The 10,294-nt window shown below is 41.4% G+C and overlaps 1 long non-coding RNA gene across 1 annotated transcript; it reads left to right on the top strand.

Moving 5' to 3' along the window:
• Nucleotides 1–4,327: 4,327 nt before the first annotated feature.
• Nucleotides 4,328–10,001, top strand: LOC107201387. Its single transcript, XR_001520174.1, has 3 exons — nucleotides 4,328–4,631; nucleotides 6,077–6,226; nucleotides 8,592–10,001. It is a non-coding gene; the product is annotated as an uncharacterized LOC107201387 (long non-coding RNA).
• Nucleotides 10,002–10,294: the final 293 nt, after the last annotated feature.

The raw sequence follows: 10,294 nt of genomic DNA on the forward strand, positions 1-10,294 counted from the left end.
ATTAGAAGAAATTTCTCCATCAAAGGAGTTGTCAAGCATCAGAACAGGCTGCCCAGGGAACTGGTGGAGCCACCACCCCAAGAGGATTTTAAAAGATGTGTAGATGTAGCACTTAGGGACATGATTTAGTGGTGGACTTGGCAGTGCTGGGTTAAGGGTTGGACTCTAATGATCTTAGAGGTCTTTTACAACCTATACAGTTCTATGGTTCTATGATTCATTCTGCAACAGCAGTAGAGTCATATAAGAGAATCTTCAGATAGTGGTTATTTAATTTAAATCTATATGCATCATAAGTATTAAAAGAAGAATAAACAAAGCTTTTCTCACAGAAGAAAATCTGATTGACTCTTCAATTTACAAGGCTCTGAGTGACTAAAACATATTTTTTATCTTCTTCAAGAATTTCAGTAAAAGGCTGACACAATGAGAAAAATGGATGTTCATGCTGTAGACAACAAAAGTGTCTCCTGTCTTTTCTCAGAGTGAAAATGCTCAAAGAATGTCTTTGGACAGAATGTTTCCAGCAAAGAGTCTCAGAGAAACCTTTTATTTTCGCTATGTTGAATATAAAGCAGAAATTTAAAATAGCAATGAGAAAGAAAGGCAAACAACTCATAAGGAAATATTTTGTCCTCAGTAGTACCTTTTTACTTGGGTAGAATTTTAGTTGTGGAAGAAGTGGAAAGAACAAAAGTTTATCTGGCATGTGAAGCAGGTGAAATTATTTGTTCACGAATATTTCTTCATGTATTTTTAATCAGTCTTTTCTACACTGGATGTCTATTTTCCAGGGTTTCATCACAGTAAACCTGTTCCAAATATAACAAAACCCATACCATTTCCACAGAGGGTACGAACCGGGACTTTGAGACACAGGCTCTACAGGAGGGCAGGTACCTAGGGAGACAGATCATTGATGTGCCTAGATTCGATGGCAACACTTGGCCAGCTGGAAAAGTCACCTTACTTCGGAGGCCTGCAGCTGACATCCAGAAAGCTGCACTGTGATGACAGCCAGGCTCAAACCCTCCCCTGCACATACACAAGGTCTGCTGCTTCCCAAGTCTTGAGATGTTAGCCTGGGCCCCAAGGGTTGCATCGTGCAGGCCAAAAACTCAACAGCCGAGTATCACAGGCTGCTGCCGGGCACCCTGCATTCCCATGAGAAACTCACAAAGTCGGATGAACTGCGTCACAGCAGCCTGCAAAGCGGAGGCCTGGTTTAAAAATACTGCCTGGTGCAGATTTCCCAGGCCATATATAGTTCACACATCTCACGGTAGCAGGAAGGAGCTGCAAAGACACACAGAGACACAGAGAAGGAAGAAAGCAATGAGAGACGCGACTGCCAATGTGCAACAAAAACAGGTTAAAAATAGCCTGGGCTGCAACAGCTCCCTCCTATCCCGGAGTGTGTGGGTCACTGGTCTTCCCTAGCCTCTCTGGCCTGTGTCTCAGCTGCCTATTTTCTGTCAGGAGGAAAGGGCAGGAAGGAAATTTTTGGTTCCTGTAGGCAGAAGAAGAGAAAATGACAACCCTGTTTGTTTTGACACTGTGCAGGCTCCCCTGGGCTTGCACAGACACCTGGCAGGTGCTGTAAGGTCCCCTCGCTGAGGGGCAGGCTGAGGGCATATGGAGAGCACAGGCTTGGAATGCCTTGCTCACAACCCCCAACAGCAGCAGGCATAACCCCACGGGTGCCACGCTGCTGAGGTGAGGTGCCAGCAGAGGAACTCAGTCTGCACTTCAACAAGGGCTTTGAAACAAGTCTTACCCCCACCATCCTTTGCACATTGTGTCCTGTTATGGAGTCAAAGCTAAGCTGGCCAAGCCTACTCTGGTAAAATAAATATAAAGCAAAAGAACATTTGTTCTTTCCATTGCAGCCATTGCAAAGCCATTGCAAAGGGAAAGCAGCCATGTGCCAAATGGCATTACCTAACTGCAAGGATCTTCTCCATCACCTTCTCCTAGCCCAGTCCCTTGAAAGGAAAGCAAGAATATGAAGGTGTGTGCCATCCAGGCCAGGATGTATGACCCTAGACTCCTGGAATCTCCTTGCTTGTTGAGATTTCCAGTAGCCAGGGGAGCATTGCCTGGGTAGAAAGATATGTTGGTATGTCTCCAGAAACCAGGCAATTCCTCATGGGACCAGCTTTAATGAGAGAGCTAATTCTGTTATTCCTCGTCATTTGCATCTTGCAGATCTGGCTGCCTCAGCTGCAAACAACTTCTGTCAACTCCTAGAAGCTGACACGAGGCACTGAGAGGGGTCCAAGCCAGAAGTCCAGATTCCAAACATCCCTGAACTTTGGTGAAGTTCAAATCAGAGCACACATCTTTAGTGAGAAGAGGAAAGCTGTAACATGATCCAAGCCCTGGGCAATAGAGGTAACACTCCAGTGTGGTCTGAAGGTGACTTCCAGAATATGCGGTGTGGAGCAGAGCAGAGGAGGAAAGGGAAAAGCAAGAAGGAACTTTTCATATGTTAAAAAAAAAGAGTTCTAGGGGGGAACTGGATGTCTGTTGTCTGTGGGAGGGTGAGGAAGGTTGCTGACAGAGTAAAGGGGGTTAAGAGAGGTGGATGAACTCTGAATGGAATAAGGAGTGATACCAAAGAGCTCTGTAGGCTGTCAGAGAGGTGTCTGTGAAGGAGCAGAAAGGCCAAGAATGCCAGCATTCAGGGAGAAGCCCATCATAGCACATCTGCATATCTATGGGATCTTGAGACTACAGATGCATTCAGGCTCATGCATGTCTCTGCAGTGCTCTCTGCACTCCTTTCATATGGATCAAAATCCTCCTAAGGCCTCACCTCAAGCTCTGTTTGCAGAGGAAGAATGCCTTCAGTGAGAAGGGCAGGGCTGGGCACTGCTTGTGCCCTTGTGGGGGACTGTGAGCAGCATCAGTCTCTGCTTGCTGACAGCAGCACCCATGCCAACATTTCCAGATAGCGGGGTAGTGTGGACCTTTCCCTCTGGAGCACAAGGGGCTGTGTTCTGCTCCTCCAGGTCTCCATGGGATTGTGCCTCAGTTTAGCACTTGGGCTTGCAAAAATCAAAGTTGGGCACTTACCACACTAGGGTGCAGAAGCAGAGATGCCTTTTTCACTCCACATCAAAATATGGACTCTTAGATCCTTTTTCCCAGAAAGGCTCCCTGGATGGCCACAGAGAAGCAGCAAGCAGCCACACTGGGTTCCCCTAATCCTATATCAGTGTGCTGTGTGTGATTAGATACACCAGTCTCTGTCATCAGAGGAGCAAGGTTACAAATCCTGGATTTAGAGGGCACCAGTCTGCAGGATTGGGAAGCCACCCCCATCAGATTACACAGGGTTAAGGTTTAAGGTCAGAGCAGTAAAACTTAAGGCAATAGCAGCTCAGGCCTTGCTTGCAGAAAGGTGGGATGACAACCCCAAATGTTACCATGCATGGGGTGTGCATGCAAGGGTGACTCTGTGTGTGCAAGGCCTCTCCCATGGACCAGAGGAACAAACTCCTTGTCAATATCTAACCTCCCTTCAGCCAGCTGATGGTGACTGGTTAGATGGCTTTTGTGCCACGCTGCGACACCGGCCATAAGGAGTAAAGGGTTGCTTCCTCGCTCTCACTTCCTCAGTTAATGAATGACACCACTAATTAACTGACAGCAAGATGGAGCTATTCCTGGCCATAGGTGGATCTTACTGAGTGAGGTCATACTGGTTGTGAGTACTGTAATTTATTACCCTGTGAGACACTTTGGGATACAGAGTGAGAAGGCCACTTGGAAAGTGCCAAAGCAATAATCCAAGTCAGAATTTTCCCAGCAAGGTAATATGTTCCATACTTGCTCTGCCTCTGAGAAATAAAGCATCAAAGTTGCATTGGCTCTGGTGGAATGCTGTAAAGATTTCCAAATACATTGGTGGAAACAGAGGACTACTGTGCTCAAGAGGTGGGCCCCTCTTCAGAGCAAAAGAAGTGCAAGGCATTTATTTCTTTCTTAAAGCAACTCTTGAAGACAGAAATCCCACGTGGTGGAAAGGCAGTTGTCAGCCAAAGGGAAGTGCTGTGCTTTGGGCAGGCAGGCAGCACAGCACGGGGTCACGCCATCTGGCCCCGTTAGGGCTGGAGCTGTACTCTAGCTGAACTCTACCAAATTAGCTGTACATGATGCTGCATTCCCTCCTTTCTCGGAGGATCAAAGTAGCTGGATCAAGTCCCAGCTTTCTGTAGATAAGCAGGTCACAGGACTGGTTTGCACCTCTTTGCTGCTTGTAATACACCGTGTTACAGATTCCTCTGGATTTCCTAGTTTGTGCCCATATACACTACATACTGCTGGTCACATTTTTTTCCCTTTAGTCCTGAGCTAATCTAGGGACCTGGGATAATTCTAGAGCCTCTTCCCAGTAGAGCTCTCTGGCAGTGCTACACCTGATTATAAACTACTACCACTGTTCTTGTCAAAATGCTTTTTACGTTTTCTTGTTTTACCTAAAAAGTTCACTCTTTCCTTCAAAAGGCTTCTCCCACCAGGACAGCAGCATGAGGGCAGGCACAGCAGCTCAGCAGCATGGCTTGGATTAAACCCTTGCTGAATGGTGGAGAGAGAAAGGGAGAAAGACAAGACTATCTGTTTTGGTAAGCCATGAAGCATCCCTAATGCCTAAGAAAAATGCATGTGAAGAAGAGGGGGAGGGGGGAGACAGTAGTAATTGGAAATCCACCTCACTTGTATAAAAGTGCTAATTAGTTGTTTATCTGCAGCCACACTGCTGGATTCACAAAGGCACACACAAGTTACAGCGATTAATTACCAGCAGACCCTGGAAGATTGTCTCCATAATTCAAATTTGTGATCAAGCAGCAGCCATGGCTGATTCAAAAGCAAACAGTCGAACACATATACATATATATATATTCTCCTTTAAAAAGATAATGTGGTTTTGTTTCATAGGACTGGATGATAAATTTAAATTTTGTAATTTTAACCATTGCTGTTGTTTAAGGAACAGATACTTACCCAGTATGCAAGTGGTACCTTTGGAGCAAGTAATTTTTTTTTACCTATCTGGCTTATCTGTCAGTAGAAGGAGACAGAGGCTGAAAATATGCAAGAATTTATGTCAAAGTTTAAAAGAGTTTTGGATGAAAAATAGAACTAAATTGTGAAAAAATATTTCCAGAAAGATTTATTTAAATTTTGAATGACAGTTTGTGACCTGGTATTCCTATTTTAATTTAAAAAAATGAAAACAAATGACTTATTTGTCCAAATTACTCTGTTGATTTGAAGATAAGTATTTTTCCCCAGTTCTCACACTCAGTATAACAGCAATTGTTAGCACATGCTTGCGTTGTCCATCCTCCCCCTGAACATAAAAAGGTTTTAAGGACAGAATGAGGGAGAAATTTAAACAGAGGCATCCTATGAGAAAATAAAAATACATGAAAATGCTTTGGATAAAGAATTTACCTATTTTTCAAAATACTTTGAATAAAGCATTTAAATGTTTTATTTCATTTGTCAAAAATACATTGATTATGATAATAGAACAGCACTGGATTAAACTCACACAACTCTAGTGGGACTGGAAGAATCCCAAAGATTTTGGCACGGGATCATCTTTAACAACATGCTTTTGAGAATATCTGATACTGGAGCAGTAAATGTAATTCCCTAAATAAAAGTGTTTTACAGAATTGTTTCAGTAGGCTATTTTTGACAAGATTGCGTATTTGCAAATTATTTCCAGTGACTATATTTTAAAAGTGACAGACACATTTGTATTTCGTTGTTGCAAAAAGTTCAAGTAATGAAAATATTTAATATTAAAAGTTACTAATGACCTCTTTAGCAGAATATTTTTTGGCCAGGAAACTCTTTAAAACAAGCTTAGAGTGTTGTCCAGCCTGTATCTCAGCTGTGTTCCTCACAGACAGTGTGATTGTGGCATTTTCTGTGCTCTGCTGGATGGCCAAAAAACACCTGCAAACAAGATTTTGTAGGCACCCCTTCCAACCGCTTGTTCAAACTTCCATTTCCACGTTTTGTAGGTCACAAAAGATCTCCTTTTTTTTTCCAGGGATACTGCAGCCAAGAAGCCAACAGAAAGGTTTACTGAAATGTTTACATGCAGAAAAGAGAAAAAAACCCCACCAGAATAAAGTTCAAGCTGATGCCAACAAACTGTGTTTGGTACGGTACAGCCTGTTGCTCACAGCTGCATTCAGAGGTGAGGAAAACATTTTGCTGGGTCCAAGGACTCCCCGCTCAGGAATGGGCTTCCCGCAGGGATGATGCACGGTGTCGAACAAGCACTTCACTGCTCGCAAGTGAAATAGGGGATGTGTGGCAGCTGCTCACTGTTGGTCTCCCCTTTTAATGTGCATGTGGTAAGTCACAAATTCAAAGCAAAAAGCTGCACGAAATGGAGCTGTAACTTTATATCAAAATCTGTAACTGAGCATCTTGGCCATCAGCCACAAAACGTCTGATTAATCCGTCTGAAAAAAACTGAGTTCATATTTCAAAAATGAAAAGTTAAAATCCAAGACCAGCCCTTAATTACCAAGCAATGACCACAAAAAACCTCACAAATCCCAAATTCAATTACCTGAAATATTATTGCTTGATAGTACTTTAGTCTTCTAATTTGGACATTAAAACATTCCTTAGTAAGAACAGGGAAGGGCGAGACCAGCACTTTTTCCTCTGCCAACAAACCGAGTCTTGCAGCTTTTGTTGAGCAAAACACTTTTTTATTTCAGATTAATATCTACTTAGACTACTTACCTTATAACATAGCTAAGTTACAAGGGAACAGGAAATTGAAAAGAAAAATATTAAAGAAAATACTGAAATAAAAAAAGAAAACAAACAAGTATTCAATAATGGAAAAGAAACTTTGTGGCTTTGTGAGAAAGGAAGAATTTCTCTTTCACCATTCGGCACATGCTTGCTATTTTTAAAATTTTTATACCAAAATGTCCACAAGAGAAAATCAAGTAATTGTAATGAATAATGGACATACTCCAATGTAAAAAAACCCAACAAAACAAACAACCAAATTAAAAAAAAACCAAACCAAAATATTTATGAAATTGGGTATTTGAGGGGAATTTATACTGATCCCTTGGACTTTCCAAACAACAACAAAAAAATAAAAAAAGTGCTTACCATTAGTAGAATCATGATCCATATTAGCAAAGGTAAAAATCTTTAAGATATGAACAAACACTGAGGAAAAGGTTGTTACTAAATTAACAGAGCCAAATTTCAGTCAACCAAGTAGAAGATTCCCCTTTCTACCAGTTAGTTTAGACAACCAGTTTTCTCCAGCTCAAAAGCCATCTGCACATCTTTAAGTTGTCATATTTTGTTTGATTGAAATGCTCACATAGAAAAAGAAAATACAGAACTTTGAGAGTGCAAGAATCTTTCTGACAAGCTGCGTAAAAATCAAAGCTTTTAACAACAAAACCTTTAAACAACAAAAAAAAGTAGCTAGACAAAGAAGCCAGCAGACAAATGTTTTATTGGGGTAGCTTTTGTTGTGAATTGTGAATTGCTCGGTTTACAAGTTTACCAGTTTACAAAGGCCAGCCAGCTACCTTATCCAAGACAATCACAAATTTCACCCCAACGATTTTATAATGCCCTTCTTTTGTGCCATTGTGTCATTAATTTGGATGACCCACCAAACAGTCAGAAAGCAAGGAGGATTTTTCTTGTTCATTCAGGAATCATGGTTCCATCATTGCTGTCCTAATCCTCCTAATGTCGCTGCACTGACCTGTCAGTGCCCTGCACTGGAACACTTTTGCACAGCAGTTTGTCAGGGTGCCCTGCACAGGCGTATTGCAACTTCCAGCGGTCTTGAAATGCTTTCTTCAGTCTTCATATGTGTGCTGTGCTACTCTCACACTCAGAGAGCTCTCTGGCAGGCATCTCACTCCTCTGCTTGTGAAAACATTCAGTAATTTTACTCTTAGCAAAACAATTAAAAACTAAATACACAATTCTCACAGAGCAGATACACAACTCCACCTGGGAAGGCACGTATGGATGACCTCTGTCAATGCACTTGGCCAAAAAGCCAAACTGAGATACAGCTTCATAAAAAAGTGTGTCTTTTGTTTAGATATGTCCCCACAACCTACAGACTGATTAAAAATTTGCATTAAAACATAAAATATATTCAAGATCAAATGTTCAAATGAAGTCTTTCTCCAAAAACACAAAACAAACAAATTCAGGTTGATTTTGCTGTATTAGATTTCCCATATGAAAAATTCAGGATATGAAAAGCTGTAGTACCTCAGAAGACAATTTGTAATACTGAAAAATCCCTGGGAACTTCAATGGCATATGGCTGCAGGTTTTAGCTTTAAAAATTTGGGAGGATTTATGATCCATTTTTGAAGAAACAGTAAGGTTGTGGGTGCAAAGAATCACTTAATAAAATCCTTCTGTAAATTTTTACATGTAACTAAAGATTGTGGAGTCAGCAAAGCAAAACCTGGAAATGTTAGCATCTTTTTAGTTGTCAATTTAGTGTGTTCTTTTTTTTTCTGATGGGAAGTTCCTCTCCTTTTAAGGCTGCCACAAAGGGATGATATTTTGTCACTGAATATGAGGTTGCAGAGTCTTCATCCTTGGAGATAGTCAAAAGCTGTATGGACATGGTCCTAGATCACCTGCCCTCGCTGACCCTGCTTGGGCAGGGCACTCAGACCAGATGATCTGCAGAGATCCCTTTCAACCTCAATGATTCCATCATTCTGTGGTCTTCACTAACAAGAATGATTTGTGATGTTGGAAGAATGTGCTACTAATCACTTACAACTGAATCTTGTGAATGTGATGTACAATAAAAAGGAAGCTAAGTATTTTTAACAAGGAGAAAAAAATCCTCAAAGAGATAATTGGGAGTGTTTAAATAATATTTGCTTATTAAATTTTTATTTACTAGGAAATGTCTTCCAGCTGAATGCCTGAACGTATTTTAAATGTTGTAAGACTGAAGAAAATATTCTCTTGCCTGAGTTCTCTAAGTCTTTATTTGATGATGAGGAGCAGACAAAACAAAAGGTGATAGCTTACATCTTTAAACATTGTATTTAATTGATGGTTCATCATGGCTTACATGATCTCACATGTAGCTGGTAACAAAACTGCCATTGCCCACCCCTACTCTGTGTTTTACAAGGAAGAACTCAACAACACAAGAATGTAAACTCATATTTATTAAGTTTCTATCTCAATTTCTATCATCAGTGGGGCCTTTCCTTTTCCCTGGCTTGTGAATCTGCCTAAGATCCCAAATCACAGCATTTGTTTTTCAGTCCATAGCATTTTTTGTGCTTTCTCAGGAATGCTCACCCACTCTTGGCTCCTCTAGCTGTTTCATTCTTTGTACTGGCAAAGAGTGTAACACAGGGACAAGCGGCTTGACTTGAAATGCATGGTCATTCTTAGTAATTTTACTGTGCACTGTGTATATATTCCATCCCTCTGCTTATTCCTTGCTCATCTCCTGGAAAGGAGGAACTCTCCAACAGCCCCAAAGTGACTCCCCACAGTGTGCATGCAATGGCAACCACTCACCCTCACATCAGGGGTTGAGCAAAGGCACAACCATTCCCAGCAAACTACCTAAAAAGAAAGGGTTGCTGATACAAATCTGAGGTGCAACAAGAGTTGCATTTGGGTTAAGAAAAGTTGGATGGTTGTAAACAAGAGTTTAACTTGTCCTACCTCTTGGAGCACCCCCTTCACAATGCCCCATAATTTGCAATTGTATTTGGTAAAAGCTTATCTTCCACAGTCTGAATGTAGAAGAGATTTGTTTTTCCATCATGTTCATTATTATGGGATCAGACAGTAGCCACCACCTGCTGTAATTATGATGTGAAATGAGGAATGTGTTAAGATATACTGCTTACTGTCTAAATTCAGCTTGGAAATATATATCTTACAGGAATAAATTTGCTTTTTTAATTTAACAAGTATAGCATACAGCTTGCTTCGGGATCGAGGAAAATCAACACAGCAGGAAATCCCCATGTTGACACACTCAGGTTGGTGCCACTGTTCTGACCTAATCAGGAAAGGAAATGACTTACAACAGACCTACAAGCAGGGGTCAGCAGCCTCTGTGAAGCAGCAGCCAGGGGTGTTCAAGGCTTGGGCTCAGTTCTCATGGTGGCATTTAGTCACATCTACACCATCTTCTCAGACTGCCACTTGGTGAGATATAATAAAGCCAGAGATCAAATTAGATTAAAAAGGCTACAGTGGA

The sequence above is a fragment of the Parus major genome, chromosome 3 (genome assembly GCF_001522545.3).
Source record: "Parus major isolate Abel chromosome 3, Parus_major1.1, whole genome shotgun sequence".
In the NCBI taxonomy this organism is placed as follows: Eukaryota; Metazoa; Chordata; class Aves; order Passeriformes; family Paridae; genus Parus; species Parus major.